We start from the raw sequence: 18338 nt of genomic DNA, 5'->3' as shown, positions 1-18338 counted from the left end.
TGCGATTTAGACATGAGGAAACATACATGCAGATGTTTTCCAACAGAATGCTTTATAGAAATTAAAAAGAACCTTGATTAAAATCTTCAGAGTTCTTATAAGCTATTCTTACACTAGCTGGGAAGCACGCCAGTTTTTTTAGCCATCAGGTGGAATGGGTATAAATGTGAATAAGGTTACGCTGATGGAAGCTGGAGATGTGCACTCTCGTATTTTCTTTCTACCTCTTCCCCTTTTAAACAGTTGGTCTTCCGGTTGCTGACATACTGAGCTGTTCTCACACGAGTGTGAATATGCTCACGTGCACAAGTCCTTGTTGACCTCCAAAACAGAATAATACTGACGTGTATACTTATTACAGAAATATAGATGTCTTTAGGCTTGGTACCTACCCAGACTACTAAGATTCATGGTCTCAACAGCCCACTTTAAATTTGATAAGGTAAATTTAGTTTAAAAAAAAAAAAATCAGTCCTGCTATTTGGTGGTAGGATAACCATAGCTAGTCTGCTGAATTAGTCATTGTCCAATGTATAGACTGGTTTTCCTGGGGCAATTGATAAGTAAACAATGTTTCTGTCACTCCTGTGCCCCACTGTCCCTACCAAAGCCAGATTAAGAAAAGAAACAATAGGAGCAAGAACTACAGTATGAAAGAGGAGAGAAAATGAGGCCGCAGTGAGTTGCTGTAAGACTCCCTAGGATTTTACTTGGTGCGTTCTGGTCACGTTTTGGATCACAAGAAACATTATTTAAATATTTCTTAAATAGCCAATACAGCTTATTTTTATTACACTAATACAAGGATTGAGAAATATGTGGCAAAAAGATGAAACACATTTTCAAATGTCTTAGAGAAATCTCCTTATGATGACTTCAATTAGCTAAATCGTTCCAGCAGGAGTGAAAAACTGGGGGCTCTGTTTATTCTTTCTCCTGGGATTTCAGCAAATAAAAGCACTCAGTTTTTATTATATACATTATCATAAATGTTTAGATATACCCAAGAAGAATATTTAGGTGTATAAATAGATTCGTTTTTAGTATGCAGAGATAGATGAGATCACCTGGCTTTGTGGCATGCATTTTCACCTAAAATGTTTAAGTTAGCTCACCTAACCACAGTTATTCTATGTCGTGGTCACTGAAATCATTTGAGAATTGACACAATTGATAACATAAGATAGTATGCCTGTATGGACCAGATTTGGGCAGAAAATAATTTTTCAAGGGCTCTTAGTAGTTAGAGGGTCTATCTCGCTCTCAGTAGCTCTATGAATCCTATGGAAATGGTCCTCACTTTATGTCATAAGTAGATGGGTTAATTAAGACCTCTTTTTACTTTTTAGTTCCTTCCTTCCTTCTTTTTGCACAGACCAGTAACTTATTAAAGAAGGCATGTGTATTCTTTATTTACTTTTCTGCAAGTAAGATAATAACATGTAAAGAGCTTAGAACAGGGCCTGGGATATAGTAAGAGCTAAATAAACATTATTTATTGTTGTTGCTGGTTGTATATTTTTAAATCCATGAACCACATGAAATAGCCTAGGTACTTAAAATTAAAAAAAAAAATTTTAAAGATTTTATTTATGTATTTGAGAAAGCACAGAGGGAGAATGAGAAGGAGAAGCAGACTCCCCGCTGAGCAGGGAGCCCGATGTGGGGCTGGATCCCAGGCCCCTGAGATCATGACCTGAGCTGAAGGTAGATGCTTAACCGACTGAGCCACCCATGTGCTTCTGTGAGAACCTACTCTTAAGCAGTAGATTATTTTTGATTTAGAAGAATAATTCTCATATACCAACCAAACCACAATTCAAAAATTCTAGTCCGCATTCTTGGCTGAAAACCAAACGGCAAGTTTAATTTCTAGGCCTACTGATAAACAGTTCGGGGATGGTCTCCAAACTTTTGTTATTTTTTTTTTTTTAAGATTTTATTTATTTATTTGAGAGAGAGAGGATGAGAAAGAGAGCACATGAGAGGGGGGAGGGTCCGAGGGAGAAGCAGACTCCCTGCTGAGCAGGGAGCCCGATGCGGGACTCGATCCAGGGACTCCAGGATCATGACCTGAGCCGAAGGCAGTTGCTTAACCAACTGAGCCACCCAGGCGCCCCCAAACTTTTGTTATTTATCATCTTCACAGATCTCCAGAAGAAATGGCTTCCTTTTATTTCCTGTTTTAGGGCCCCTCAAAACATTCAGCCTCTCGGGCATCAGCATTTGTTGTCTTGTGTGAACTTGTTACGGAGTTAACATTTCACGTGTAGGAGACCCTGAAAAAATATACATTTATAACAGAAATGCTGACAAAGTCTTGATACCTCCAGCACTACCAATGTCTGTTTACCCTGGTCTAGTAGTTAATGAAATATGCAGACTTGCCATGGCAACCACTGCAACACAAAGCATATATGTGCTTCTAAGATAAGGAGAACTTTTTTTTTTCTTAAAGGAACATTCAAAAATATGTTAGATGTACCTAATAGTGACTCTGGCAGAGAAGACACAACCCTAGCAATGTAAGAATTGGGGTTAAAAGGGCGCCTGGGTGGCTCAGATGGTTAAGCGTCTGCCTTCGGCTCAGGTCATGATCCCAGGATCCTGGGATCGAGTCCCGCATCGGGCTCCCTGCTCCTTGGGAGCCTGCTTCTCCCTCTGCCTCTCTCTCTCTGTCTGTCTCTCATGAATAAATAAATAAAATCTTAAAAAAAAAAAAAAGAATTGGGGTTAATGACTTTCATTTTATCCAAAACACGATATGTAAATATGCCTTCTTTTTATCTGGTCTGATATTTTCTATATATGTTTGAAGATTATTTGTTAAAAGTGAACCCTGAAGAATCCAAAAAGAACCCCAAATGCCCTATACCAATTTCTAAGGAGCAAATGTAAAACATTTATTCCTCATTTATTGTGAGACTATTACTTGTACTTTATAGGTCAGATGGGCAGATGACTGGGGCCTCTGTGGCCTCAATTAGTGTATTTGGTGACCGAAATCCCATGGAATTTGAAACCCATCGTCCCTGACTATTTCCTTACTCTTCCTACTCAAAAGTGTACAGCCGTTATTTTTCTCAATTAATTTTGGTGGAGAATAAAAGAGTAATAAAAATGTACTCACATGGGCTATTGAATTGTTTTTCTAAAATTTTTGCAAAACTTAAAATGTTTACAAATCTACAAACTCAGGGCGCCTGGGTGGCTCAGTTGGTTAAGCGACTGCCTTCGGCTCAGGTCATGATCCCAGGGTCCTGGGATCGAGCCCCGTGTCGGGCTCCCTGCTCCGCGGGGAGCCTGCTTCTCCCTCTCCCACTCCCCCTGCTTGTGTTCCCTCTCTCGCTGTGTCTCTCTCTGTCAAATAAATAAAATCTTTAAAAAAAAAAAAAAGACAACTCAAGGGGCGCCTGGGTGGCTCAGTCGTTAAGCGTCTGCCTTCGGCTCAGGTCATGATCCCAGGGTCCTGGGATTGAGTCTGGCATCGGGCTCCCTGCTCAGCGGGAGGCCTGCTTCTCCCTCTCCCACTCACCCTGCTTGTGTTCCCTCTCTCGCTGTGTCTTTCTCTGTCAAATAAATAAATAAAATCTTTAAAAAAAACAAAAACAAAAACAAATCTACAAACTCAGAAGTATATACAGATACAATAGTTTTACTGAAAGAATTACAAAGGGGCACCAGTCGGCTTTTTATTTTAATTCTTATTAATTTTTTTTTTAAGTGATTATGTAGGAAGTAATAGCTCAGAGGAACTGGGAGATCTTGGTATAGAATAACCTCTCACCAGTTGAGAGGATCAAATTCTTAAGGGAGTTCTAGGTTGGGTAACTTAATAGCTTACAGAGCTTACAAAGAAGATATAGTTTATGGTGTGGCCAAGTCTGTGTGAATCTGTAAAATATTTTTACACTCATAAAAGTAAAAATATTACCAATGATGTTATTACATATTTTAAATTGGTAAAAATAAAGACAATTAAATTTAGATTCCTCACCTTTTGCTCCCAAAAATGTCTTTAGAGCCTCTCCCAGAGTTCCAACAATTGCAAACTGATACTGCTTTGTTGTACATAAATACACATCTTCCAGGACACCTTCTTAGTGTATGACCTTGTTCCCATAAAATGTCTAATGCCTTTTTGAGCTTATGGATTAGAGACATTGTCTCCTGCTTGCTGTCTCCCAGTGTGGGCCCAGAAACAGGATGAACGTAGATGCTCGAGATGGAGAAACTTCTGGAAGTTTTCATTAACCTATTCGGCCTAGATGTGTAGATGTTTCTCAAGCCTATTCCTCTGTCTCTCAAAACAGGTGTTTCTAACCTGGGACATGAAAACTACATCGAGGCCACCAACTGCTTGGAGTTCCCTCCCTTTGAAGCGAGAACCCAACAGACCTGACCCCAAGCCCTATGTTCCACGTAGGTGTTTCAAGCCTTCACACAAAAGCGTTTCTTCTTACTGTGTATCCGTTTTTCTCTCCTTTCCATTTTCAGCCTCAGTTCTTACTCTTTTCCCTTTAATTATCCTCAACTGGACTGACTGGGACTTTGTATATACAGCATGGTATCAAATTCATGTGACTCTGGAAAAGATGTCATGAAGCAGGTCCATTTGCGTGATGAGTTTTGCAGTTGCGTGGCTGGTTACGGTTAAAAATTACCCTTACAAATCATTTAAATATGATACTAATGAAACAGAAAATTATTAATAAAGGCTGTATGTCCATTAAAAAGCACTCCCTAGTATATATGGCTAATGTAAGCATAAGGTGTTAAATTCTCTTATCTTTGCAAAAGGTGAACAAAACAAAGAGCAATCAGACTAAAGTTAAAAGCTGATAGGTCTCTGAAAAGCTCTGTGTTTGACTTTCACCTTGGGAGTTAGGACCTGCACATTCTTCTGGTATAGTAGCAGGGAGAACTAGTAAGTGTGACCTTCATAATCTATTCTAGCACCCTTTTCTTATGGGATAATCAAGTAGTCTGGGTCACTCCTCTTCTGGGAGTCTCTTGTCAGCAGTAGAGAATAGGGGCATGTCTATGAATTCTGCCACGCCAGCATCTTAAGAAGGGCAGCTTAGATGAATCACAAACCTATGGAGCACCTCTCCCTGAGTCCTATTTTCAGTCATTCCAAACCATGTCCCCCTTTTATTTAAATATTATTTAATGATTATTTTCTTTTACTTTAAAACTGACTTGTTTTTAGGCAAACCAGACTTACGGAATGGGAAAAGTGAGTGCATTGTTCCTTAGGAACGATTTTCTTATGATCTTTAGCAAAGGTGTTACAACATAAGTCCTTAAAATGAAATGTTTCATTATGTAGCTTAGGTGATACACGATATTTCATTTCCATTTCTTATTATGGAAAATTTCAAATGTATACAAATGGAGATAGAATAAAATAGTGAAACCTCACAGATGGATTATCTAGCTTGAACAAATATGGATCATGACCAATCTATTACTTCCAAACCACCCCTTCCACTCCCCCGTTATTTTAAAGCAAATCCCAAGTATATAATTTCCTAGTAAATATATTTGTGTATGTCAGTAATCAGAAAGTATTTTTTAAAAAGTAGTCATGTGGCACAATTTTTAAAATCAAAACAACCTACTGTTTATTGGTAATGTCTTGAGACAATTTAGAGAAAGCTGAGTAAGCACCTGGGGGAGGAGGCTGGTACACATTTTGAAACCTGACTGAAGGGCATTACAGGTTGGCCAGGTTCTATCAGGAAGGAATGTTAGGGGGCGCCTGGGTGGTTCAGTCATTAAGCGTCTGCCTTCGGCTCAGGTCATGATCCCGAGGTCCTGGGATCAAGCCCCGCACTAGGCTCTCTGTTTGGCGGGAGGCCTGCTTCTCCCTCTCCCACTCCCCCTGCTTGTTTTTTTGCTCTCGCTGTCTCTCTCTCTGTCAAATAAATAAACAAAATATTTAAAAAAAAAAAAAAAAAAGGAAGGACTGTTAGGTAAGCTATAGGTATTAAAAGGGAGGATATTTGGACAAAATTGAGCAAAATGTAGGCTGGAAAACCCTCAAGTAAACAGGCAAAGGAATGACAAGGTATAATTTTTCTTTAAAAGAGAAGCAATTTCATAAGGGTTAGATTTTAAGAAGGCAGGCTATTGAAGCTTGAGGATGACATTTTAAAAGTCTTGGAAATCAACAAAATTCAGAATATGGAAAATTTTATAGGACAAATGACTTGGTTTCACCATCCAGTAAATTGCAAGAGAGAAAAAGAGAGATGAGGCTCGGTTGGACTTATGTCTCTTAAGTCTCTTTGAATCCATATCAACCAGTGAGTGTGTGAAGCCTGTTTGGATTCTGATTCAAACAAACTAGGGGTAAAATAAAGAGAGACAATCCGACACATTTGAACACTACCTGGATACTTGATAATATCAAGAAAATGGTTCATTTAAGATGTGATAATTTGGTTATTCTTAAAGACTTATCTTTGTGAGATACATATTGAATCATGTATGGATCAAATTAAATGACTTGGATTTGCTTGGAAATAATGAGGTGTAGTGGTTGGGGTAAGGGTAGCAAGGAGGAAAGTTACGGATATGGATGAAATATAACAGACAGGTATCAATAGTTGCTGAAGTTTTGTGAAGACAGAGTGTCATTGTACTACACGCCACTTTGGAATACTTTAGAAATTTGCCATATTAAGAAGGTTTAAGCTTCCTAGTTTAGAACTTCTACATATATTTTTCTTGATATCTCTCCCAAAAGTTTGAAAGCAGAAGGAAGATACTATAAATTCTTTCAACCAACCAGAAATTTCTATCACCTAGCATTTTTGAGTTTTGCCATGATAGATGAAGTTAACAATAGGGTAAGGCTAAGGCATGCTAAAACATTGTATCATGTTCAATAAAATTCGGATTTTAAAATGGATCTTTCTGTATTCCAATTCTTTGAAAATTGACAATCCATGGCAGGTATAATTTCCTCTTAACCAGAACACTGCACTCTCTATGTAACAGAGTTTTTCTATATCCTTAGCTAGACAAATGAGACTTTTGAGCGAATTTTTCTCTTCTGTGTCTATAAAATTTATGAATATCCATGTGTACATGTGTACCTCAGTGAATTTTTGAGGACCTCTTCGAGTTGGGGGGTGCTATTTTGAAATACTTATATACATAGAGTTCCAATCACTTGACAAATTATTTAAGGTATGGCCCCAGGAATAGGATAAAATCAGAATCTATATGTGACTGCCTGGCTCCCCCAACCCAAATCCAATCTACTTTTTAATTTTTTTTTTTTTTTTTTTTTAAAGATTTTATTTATTTATTTGAGAGAGAGAATGAGATAGAGAGAGAGAGCATGAGACAGGGGAGGGTCAGAGGGAGAAGCAGACTCCCTGCCGAGCAGGGAGCCCGACGTGGGACTCGATCCCGGGACTCCAGGATCATGACCTGAGCCGAAGGCAGTCGCTTAACCAACTGAGCCACCCAGGCGCCCTCTACTTTTTAATTTATTTAAAGCATTGCTGTTCTGTTTGTAATCGCACGTTATGGTCTAAACATATCATTTTTAGATCTGTAATTCGAAACACAAAAAGGGGTTGTTTAGACATCAGTATAAGCAAGAGAGTACTAATTGTTATGCCCTTGATTGGACTGAAGCTATGCTTCAGTGAAATATCAACCAATTTGTAGGGGAATATCAGAAAACCTACTAATTTGGTATTACACAGATCAAACAACCAGTTAATTTATTGAACTTTTCACTTTTCTAAGGCCACAGATTGTATTTGTAATAGCTTCAAGGATAGATGACTCATCATGAGACTATTTTAATTACTCTTTGAAGCCAATATCTAGAATTTGGTCCCTTCTTCGTAGAAATTTATTCATCATTTGATTACTTCTTACCAAAAATAAAATATGTGCCAAGCCACACATATTTTTGTTAGATCTAAGAAGGAAAGAAACCTTCTGCTTCAATTTGTTTGTGTCCCATCTTAGTGGGTAGGATTAGAGATTGTCTCTTGGGTTGATAGGCATAGAGGGACCCTGTCCCTTCTTATGACAGCAGTTATGGTTGAGAGACACAGAGAAGCTTGAACAGTCAAGTTTTCTAGTCTACATCCTCCACTCAGATCATAGCCTGTTAATTTTTGTAAAGTCTGAAATCTCATTTTTTATGTTCTCATTAGTAATAATCATATTCATGAAGCCAGCCCTATGCTAAGCACATCACATGTATCAAATCAGTAATTCCCTCACCTTTGGGGTAGGTAATATTATTTATCCCCATTTTACAGGTGAGGCAACTGATGCTCAAGAGGATTGAGTAATTTACCCAAAGATCAAAGCTGGTGAACAGGTTAGTGAGCCAGGACTCACAGCCCCACATCTAACTGCAGAGCCCAGCTCCTAACAACATTCCGTCACCACTGGGTACCTACTTTTTATTGGACACTATTCATAACAGGATCCCTGTCTTCAAGACATGGAACTGAGCTGGAGAGCTCAGTGTGGGAGCTGGGGCAAACAGAACAGGTTTCATGGAGGAAAAATGGTATGACTCCAGAGAGGAGGGTGGTTCCAGGCAAGAGAAATGGGATCAGAAGTTTGGCCCCAATATTACCAAAACAACTAGAGTCTACTTTAGCTCACACAGGATGTTTGTGTAGAGTCTGGCTAAGGTTGACCTTGACTACCAGGTTAAGGAGTTTGAACTTTATGGGATTCTGGTATAAAGAATAATGTAAAGCATTATATTTGGTGTCTTTCTTCAAAGTACAGATACTGCTACAGTATTACAAAATTGTTTGAAAGTAATTGTACAGCTGTTTGGTTTTTGTCTACATTGATATAGTACACGAAGCATTTCTATTTTATTTTTCTTTCAGAAAAACTCTATTTTTTTCTTTTTTAAAGAAAAAGTTTAAGGGGCGCCTGGACGGCTCAGTTGCTTAAGCATCTGCCTTCAGCTCAGGTCATGATCTCAGGATCCTGGGATCAAGCCTTCATCAGGCTCCCTGCTCAGCAGGGAGTCTGCGTCCCCCTCTCCCTCTGCCTCTGCCCAAAATAAAATAAATAAAATCTTAAAAAAAAAAAAGGGAAAAGAAAAAGTTTAAGAAACAAACAACTCCCCCCAGTCACCCCTTGAAAAAATACAAAGCCTGTGATGTTGGGAACCTGTGTCTGCATCTCATACCACACCCTTGGAATGACTGTCATCATTAGTTAAATAAGTAAATAACACAATATAAGAGAGGTAAACAGAATTCAACAGGTCTTTTGTTCAGTCTCCCGACCTACAACAAGGTGTTCATTCCCTCAAGATTGCATTATCTGCCCTACCACATGCTGTGGGACCTTAGGGTCCACATACAGGGGTTATAATCCACAAGAACAGCCTGCAAAACTATGTGAGGTATCTTAACATTTACACAAAATAAAATAAATTACACAGACAGTACAAAGATTGTCTCCCATTTTGAAAGATTGAGGAAAGCAGATTTGCCTATAAAAAAGAGTTATAAATGATTTCAGTTATGACAGTTCTATATATGTTTAAGCTTTGCGACCGGCATCCCTCCCTACCCTCCATCTACTGGCAGGGTTTGGAAAAAGGAATATTTTTCTGATAACAGAAATCATTAAAATGACTTAAGCACAATACCTTCAGTTAGTCTTGGATCTAGTCAGGGCTCTAGACTGATAATACTGTTATTTTGTGAATTGACAATATGTCTCTGAAAGCCCAAAGTGTGGAATTCTAAAAACACAAAGGGGTGTTTATACTTTCAGATAGTAGTGGCTATTTTGTTCTCTCCTCTGTCTGGGGAGGACAGAGTCAAGTCAGGGTAAGAACTCTCCCATAGGTACTGGCTGAAGGGAGGGATTGAGCCAAACTCTTCCAGGTACTATTCAGAAGTGTGGTATTTCCCTTAGCTAGTTACAGCCTTTGGAGAGTCCAGGTTCCCCTTGCTTGTGGGTGTACAGGTGAAGAGTCCCATCCTCCTTTTAAAACCTGACTTAAGTGAACTCTGGGAGATGTTCCTCCCACTGGTGTGTGGGGCAAATGGCCAGAATAGTAGAACACTGACAGTCTCAGGACCCTTGATAGTTGCCCTGAGGCTAAAGATGCCATTTTGACTCTGGTGACCCCTTATCAAACTGGAGAGCCACTCATGGTCATTTCCAATCATGCCCCTGAGTTATCAGCTATGTGACTGAGCACAGACTGGCAGGGAATTCTCTCTTGCAGAAGAGTTTTTAAAATTAGCTTCAAGAAATCTGAGTTATCCTAACTAAAGCTAAAAATCACAGAATAGATTATCCTATTGGTGTAGAAATCTTAAAAAATGCCAGGTTTTATATCTTAACTGTCTAACTACATACTTTTCTCTGCCACCTTCCTTTTCTCCTTTTCACTCCTCCAGTGGTCTCTGTTTTAAATTAAAATGTAGTTTATACACCCCTTTTGACCTATCAGACACAAATGCCATTCTGAAGTTCAAAACATTCAAATTTTGTCCTCACACTTTTACCGAGTATCCTTCGTATCCAACTGAAGTTCTAGACAAATATATCAATTGAGAAAAAATCCCTCCACTAAATAGGGTGAAACAACTGGAATACTATGCAGCAATAAAAAGGACCCAACTCTAGATTCAACAACTTGAATGGATCTCAAGAATGTTATGCCAAATGAAAAAAAAAAATCAACCTCAAAAAGATCACAGATAGTATGATTCTGCTTATGTAACATTCACAAAACAATTAAAATATAGAGACGGAAGATATCTTATTGTCTGTGGAAGGGAGAAGGAGGCGAGTGTGGCTCTAAAGGAATCACAAAAGGGGGAACTTCTGGGGGATGGAAGTTCAGTATCTCAGTTATGGTGGTGACTGCACAAATATGTGTGTGATAAAATGACATGGAAACTATACATCCATTTTGTACACACATATTGCACCAACATCAATTTCCTGGTTTTGATGTTGTACGAAAATTACATCCCATGTAACCATTGGAGGCAACTGGGTCAAATGTATGGGCCCTCTCTGTGCTACCTTTACAACTTTCTGTGACTGTATAATTACTGCAAAATAAAAAGTTTAAATACATGTAAGTCCACCATAGCATGGACCCCTCTGTACAGCAAGTATAATTAAATAGAGCATAGTGACACGTGCCAAAAAAGTGTCAGGTATTTTTTTTTTTTAAGTGTGCCGTTTCTAAAAAATTGCTTCAGAAACCAAAAGGAATAGTATAAGGATGAAATGTATTCTCAGGACTATAATAAAATCCCTCCATTTATGTAGTGCTGTGAACCATTTGATTGCTTTTCAGGCATTCACAAAGCCAGGCTGGAAACACAAATGCTTTTAGTTAGATCACTGTAACAATCAAGATCAGCCGGATCATACAGTTTATAAGAACATTCTGCATTTATGGACCACATTCCTTTCCATTTGGAGAAATTCCAGAAAATAAGACCATAGCACGTGTAGCCCCGCGTCGAATGCAGGAAACCCTTCTTTAAACAGAACGGGCTGCCCTCCCTCTTCCCTCCTTTTTCAGTTCCTCTCTACTTCTCTTTCCGAGTTCATCTCACTCACTCGCCTGGTTTCTCTAGCGAAGGCGCAGCAAAAAGCAGGCAAACTTGGGAGCGGTGCCTGTCCCCAAGGCGGCGGCCGCCCGCGGTCCTCCCTGGCGCGGCGACCCAGCTCCAGTTCCCAGCGGCGGGCGCACACAGGGCGGCGGCGAAGGATGCACGCCCCCCACACCCCGAGTGAGGCCCCAGCCCCGGCCAGAGATGCTGCTGGAAGGCTGGCGCGGGGAGTACCCACACTGCAAACACAGCCGCGGCCCGACCAGCTGTTGGCCAAAGTGGCCTCTTGGGGGATTACATCTTTTTTTTTTCTTCTTTAACATTTTTATAGTACCGTGAGTGTACCCAATGTTATAAAATTATGCCAAAACAAAGAGCAAAGTCCTTGTCCTGAGGAGTATGCGTGTAAAAAGGCGCGAATGACGCAAGGCAAAATGACAGGACAAACACAGGGTGGGTAGGGAGGAAGTTACCCTGAAATGCAAGGTAGAATCAATAAGACTTTCAATGGACCAAAAAAATGGAAATGCCAAGTCAGGGCCCCAACTCCTCTGCAGAAAAACAGAAGTAAGGAGTTGGAATAGGAATAGGAACATTTTTGAGGGTTTATTATGTGCCATGCAGTGCCATCACACTAATTCTATAAGGTAGGTATTAGTTTACATCTGATTGGAGGGATTTCTAACACTCACCATGTGCCATACATAATTCTATTTTACCCTCATAAAATCCTTATGAAGTAGGAAATATTTCCCTCATTGTACAGATGAAGAGAAGGAAGCAGTCAGGTTAAGTAACTAGCTCTATCTGGGTCACTCAGGTAGAAAGTGGGAGAACCAGAATAGGAAGTAGCCAAGATCTGAATCCAGGAAGCCCAGTTGTATGATGGTGCAGGCATTCATATCCACACGCCCGGATTCCCCAGCCTGCATGCTTCATTGTCTGCAATAATGCACACTGAATAAACAATTTAATTAAAAAAATATTTACATTGGCTGTCAGTATTGCATAAATTCACTTTGCAAAGGCCTTTCAGATTTCAGGGAAAACATGCTTCCTTGAAGAATACATACTGTTGTAAAAAACACAAGATGTTCTCCTTCCTTCCTTCCTTCAGCAAACATGCATGAGTATCTGTTTGTGCCAGGCACTGTGTGGGGCACCATGGAGACAAGAGTGACCAAAAGAGGCAAAAAGGAGAGAAAACAAGGGAACTGGAGATGATGTTCATTTTAATGATAGATACACACTAGATTTATCAGGAGAAATAGGGGTGAATAGCCAACAGGAAATAAGGGAACATTTCAATCTTATTATACAGGGAATGACGTTATTCTGGGCTGGACTGTCCTGTGTGAGTATTATTTATCCCTTTTTTCATTTCCTCTCTTCTGTTTCCTTCATTTTAGTTATGACAGAGGAAAACACACTGTCAAAGAACATCTAGTATAGACATTTGTTAACATTTCAAATAATGCTTTGGGTGGCAGAGTAACACCATTAACAGTAATGGCTGTCTCACATTGAGAGCTCACCATGAATCAGGCATTAGTCTAAGCATTTGACACATGTTAACTCATTTAATCCTCATAACAATCCCATGAAGTAGGTGCTATTATGATCTCAATTTTGTAGCTGAAGAGATGGAGGCTCACAAAGATTAAAAATCTTGCCCAAGGATATAATGCTAAAAAGTGGAGGATTTAATGTATTAACTGAAATTAGGTTTTGGATTATTTGTGGATTCCCTTCACCCTTTGAATTCCCTTCCAAATAACAGTGTGACTGTGAGTATTTCACAAGCGTGGAAATGGTGAAGAGCTATGCAGACCTCTGAGCCTGGGATGAAAGAGTGGTATAAAAGATCCCTAAAGAAACAAGAGACCCTGGGAATTGTGTTTTCCAAGTCTGCTATCAAAAGCCAGAATCTTAACTGGCATAAACATCTACTTTGGAGCTAGGAGGTTGATATCAGTACTATCACTCCATGTCCTATCTCACTTTATTTTTTTTAATACATTTTTTACTTCCAGAATCTTCTGTAACACACTAAAATAAATCAAGCCATTAAAAACTAAAATAAAGCGAGAAATCCTCCCCAGCTCCCCCTCCCCCGCCAGAAAAATACAGAAAAGCATTTTTTGGTAATATTTTTGTGATTGTGTAAACTGTATCTTTGTTAAAATAGAATATCCCCTTGAGAACCAGAAAAATTATTTGATTTTCCCATATGGAGGACAACAAAGCCTAGTCTTTCCATCTGAGTGCAGTGTTTAAAACCCTTACATTATAAGGAGTCTGAAAAAACTATAGTTCTCTATTATAGGAGCATCATAGAATGATAAAATAATAAACTGTGTTGCTAATTTCTGTATTCAGTCATTTTGTCCCTTGTTAGCACAGTTTACTTCAGAAATTCAAGGGTGGGGCTGAGCTTTGGGACCCTTGCAAAGAGGATGAGTGAGGACCTCCCAGACCACACCTCCCTCCCAACCTCCTCCCTGGTGAGTTCCACTTCCCAGTACTGAACTCCTAAGTTCCCAGAGTGGCTCCCACTTTCTCCTTTCTCCCTTTAGGCCTGTCTCTGTTGGGACTTTTCTCCCACTTCCTTTTATTTCTACCTCATTACCTAGTCTTGCAATGTTCTCTGACCCTTTTCCTAAGCCAGCTTCAGTGGTGGCATGCTCAAATCTGAATTTTTCCTGGCCCTCAAAATGCTGTTAGTGTGACTATTTGCTCGCTTATCCTTTCCTCCCCCTAGACTAATTCATTTATTCAACAAACATTTCTTGAGCACCCTAGTATTTGCCCAGGACTGTGGTAGGTGTTAGGGAAACAGGGTTAAAAGAAACTCCCTAACAGTGTTCCTGGAAGATAGTGATACTCGGTGATTGTTTGTGGAATGAATGAATGGAATTAGGTCATTACAAAAATAGTAGAAGGAAGACCAGAGGAAGATTAGCAGTCACACTAGAGACATTTGGCAGTTCCATTTCTCCCATCGTGCACATCCTACCCTGTAGGGTAACATCTTTGTAAGCCTCTTTTCTCCTCAAGTTTTTGTTTTCCTAGTCGACTTTCTTTCTGCCGGCTCTATTGGAAGCAGGAACTCTGGCATTGAAGCGACTTTGTGCCGATGCCCAGCACTGTCGTTTACTAGCTGGGTGACCCTTGGTTATTTCCTTAATTTCTACGGGCTTCAATTTCCTCCTCTGTAAAATTGAGATAGCAAACACCTATAACCTGGAGGATTGTGTGAAGATTGAGTGGGATTCACATTTGTAAAGGGCTTGGCTAAAAGTCTGGCTCTTGGAGAGTTCTCCTTTCCTTTCTTTGGTCTCTCCCCAAACCCCACCCCTTACCTTCCTACCAGATGTCACCAGGGTAGTAGTGGCTTGTAAGGTAACGTCAGGGGATACATGAAGCACATCTTAAAAACCCGTATTATTTTGATAAATATCAAAAATATCTAAGTAGCCATAAATCCCATTCACCTTTGTTTTTTTCATAAAAATCATTGCTTTGGATATGTAAAGATTTAAAAAAAAAACAAAGAAGGGCTTAAGTTTTAAAAAAAAATAGTTAGAAAACATCAGCAAGTCAGTACAAAGGAGAAGGGGAAAGAAAGAGGAATTGACACCTGAAAAACACTGAGGAAATAGACAATGACAATGACATGAAAGAAGAAAAACATTTAACACAGAAGTCCACAGCAGCTATATTTATTATGCTTGGCCTCAGCATTTGATAAACTGAGAGGTAACCATAACCATATTATGCATTTCTCAAACGTCACTCGTTGAAAAATTCTAGTTCTGGGGCTGCAAGGATTCAGTCTATAACTATATGATCATATGTCTTGGCTTTCTTAGCCTAGGATTAGTCTGTAACAGGCCAAATGGTCAGCTTTGGGTCCCTAAAAGTCACCTGTCCAGTTCTGTCCCTGATAAAGTACAAAGTGAAAGAGAATTGTTCGTTTAGATTTAAGAATAATTAATGACCACATAGGATTTCCAAAGAGGTTCTATGTTCCCCCTACTGTATATGTCTCTGTCCTGCTCTGTAAAATGAATATAATAATAGAATCTATATCATAAGGTTGTTATGAGGATTTAACATAAAACAAATATAATAATTGATATATATGTGTGAGCCATTGTTCTCATTAATCTAGAACAGACTAGCCTCCTTGGAGCACCTTGCACTACATACTCTGGCAGAAGAGCTCCTCTATCCTAGCAGCCTTGAAAATTATCTATCCCCTTATACCAATCTCCCTGCTTTTTAATGTTTTGTGATAGAATCAGCCCAATAAAAGCTTTCTGTCTCTGAACGTGTGGTATTCAATAATTTGGAAAGTTCACATATCCTCTTCAGTTTCTCCATCCTTACAAACTTCTACCCAGACCATAGATGTTCTGTAGATTCATTTGTTAACATTTGAGAAGCTATATTACACACGTGTGCGTGCGCGCACTTCTTGCGTTCCGTGTGAGAGAGGCCACGGATCTCCATGACTCTTGAGGGACTCGTTTGCAGTAAGGCTAGTTTCCCCACCCCACCTCTCCCAAAAGTTAAGTATAAAAGGTTATAACCAAACAAACCCAAACTAGAGCCCTAGCTACCAGGCCCTGGCAATCGTGATCAAGGTGTAGCAAGTTCTTTTTACAACGTAAGACAATTCAGTCATAAGGACTCTTGTCTGCGCTGCCTGGAAGCAAATAAATATGAATATAAGAAACCAGGAAATTGGGAGACAGGTCCTCAAGACTACCCCCCCCACACACACACACACCCAAGGGTGAGAAGCTGCACCAGTTTGAAGTGCATAACAAAGAAAGCGGGTCCCGGAGCCTGGAGGGGAGGCGGGCGGTGATGGGGGCGGGGGGGCGGGTAGCAAAAAGGTGTCTATAGGACCTGCGCCAGGAGAGGGTCCGCTTACACCTCCAGGGCCGCAGCTACCCCTACGCCTCTTTTCTCAAGATCGAAGATGCTCCTGAGACCGGTAGAGATTCACTTTTGTACTGAGAAATTGACATCAAGAGCCACCCCATCCTCCGGTGCAACCGGGCCCAGGTATCTAAACACTTGTGCTTAGAACTGTGGCTCAGGATCTCCAGGTCCCCACCAAGCCTCTCAAGGTCCCAACTACTGCCCCCTCACTGCGGGGCACACACCCTGGCGCACCAGTGACCAAGCCTCCCAGGTTGGGCTTCCCAATTTAATTTATCCCTTTCCTCTAACCAAGTCAGAAGCGGTGCGCATCTCCTGGGCTGTCCCGGCACACACCGCACATCTGGGGCACTCCCCCACTCTCCCTGCTGGATCGCGAAGAGAGGATGGGAGCCCGCGGGGCGCACTGCGCGCCCCGGCGCCTCCACCCCAGCCCGTGGCAGGGCGCAGCGCCCACCCTCCAGTGCCACGGCCTGCGAAGAGCCACTCCCTGTGCAGCTCCCAGCGCCCGGCCGGCTGGTCCCTGCGCTCACCTCTCACCGGACACGGGCGTGCTCCCAGCTCACCCCCCAAGGACTCCCTGTGTCCCGGCTCCCTTCTCTCTTCCCTTCATTCATTCTCTTTTCTCCATTTCCCTCCAACCCTCACACTCTCCACTCTCTGGCTCTGGCCTCTTACCCCTTCTCGCCTTCCGCCCTACTCCCTGGGCTTCTCCCCTCTCTCCGTGTCCCCTCCCCGTCCCCTCAACTCCCCCTTGGCTTTCCCGCTCCGCGTTTCTGCACTTCCCCTGCCTTCTCTCCAGCGCGCCCCAGGCTTCCCAGTCCCACGGCGCTGGACGCCTCCTCCCTCGGAGCTTCGGACTCAGTGTTCCAACCGCCCCCCGCCACGGCCCCTAGATCCAGCACAGCTCTCGCCTTCCTACTCTCTGAAGGAGACTCTCTGGGGACTTCCAGGGCCGCAGCCCCCCACCCGGGGTACCGTGCTGGCCGGGCCCAGGCAGCCCAGCTGTCAGGGACAGCGGGTCTATTTTAGGTCCAGCACCCAATGTCCCTGCCCTGAGGACATGGGCCCGCAACTTGGGTAGCACTTGCCAACCCTGATCCCAAGCTGACTCGAGCTAGGCTGGTGGCGCGGCCACGGCTGTGGAAGGCAGTCTCAGGACACTGAACTGAAAATCCAAGTGCCAAGGGAATCTGGGGCCGGGGGCGGAGGTTGAACTCCCGGGAATGGGCTACCTTGGCATAGCCACCTCTCTTGCAAAGGAAGTCACACGCGAGACTTCCCAGTCAGTCCCCTTAACTCCGTATGCTCTGGTTTACTTAATTTCTAGTCAGTCCGGTCAGTAGCCTGCAATAACCCACCCAAAGCCTGATCCTTTGGAAAATCATAAGAGGAATTAGGGTCAATCAACAAACAAGTTACAAAGAGCCACAATGCCTAACCTAAGCCCCAGAGGGTTGGGAGACCAGACCGCACGTGTGTGTGTGTCCCTGTGTGCGCACGCACACACGCGCACGAACACCAATCCGGGCTGGGATCCAGCCACAAGTTTGCACACTGACAAGTCTGTAAGCCTAGCCGAAAATAGAAAAGTTTCACTCACCTGTGTCTTTTTCTACCTCTGCCGATTGGGATCCAGGGGAAGTATCGGAAAAGGGTGGATTGAGAGACCCTCCTTTCTTTTCTTTTCGCCTTCCCAAAGAGTGGAAATTTCCATCATGTGATAGGGGGCAGCATCCCCAGTGTCGCGTTTCCTGCGGACCCTCCCTTCCAGCCCAGCCA

General features: G+C 41.7%; 1 protein-coding gene across 2 annotated transcripts in view; it reads right to left on the bottom strand.

Moving 5' to 3' along the window:
* Positions 1–18303, bottom strand: part of SLC38A4 (solute carrier family 38 member 4) — a 67488-nt gene extending 49185 nt beyond the window's left edge. For both annotated transcript variants that reach the window (XM_045873568.3, XM_045873567.3), the window contains exon 1: positions 18160–18303. The gene's annotated coding sequence lies outside the window, so the exon portion shown is untranslated. The remainder of the gene's footprint in view (positions 1–18159) is intronic.
* Between the last annotated feature and the right edge of the window lie 35 nt (positions 18304–18338).

The sequence above is a fragment of the Mirounga angustirostris genome, unplaced genomic scaffold, assembly GCF_029215605.1.
Source record: "Mirounga angustirostris isolate CCGP_5_RB_7025 unplaced genomic scaffold, mMirAng1.0.hap1 SCAF_5, whole genome shotgun sequence".
Lineage (NCBI taxonomy): Eukaryota > Metazoa > Chordata > Mammalia > Carnivora > Phocidae > Mirounga > Mirounga angustirostris.
The sequence above is the reverse complement of the archived record's forward strand: the minus strand, read 5'-3'. Positions and strand labels throughout refer to the sequence as shown.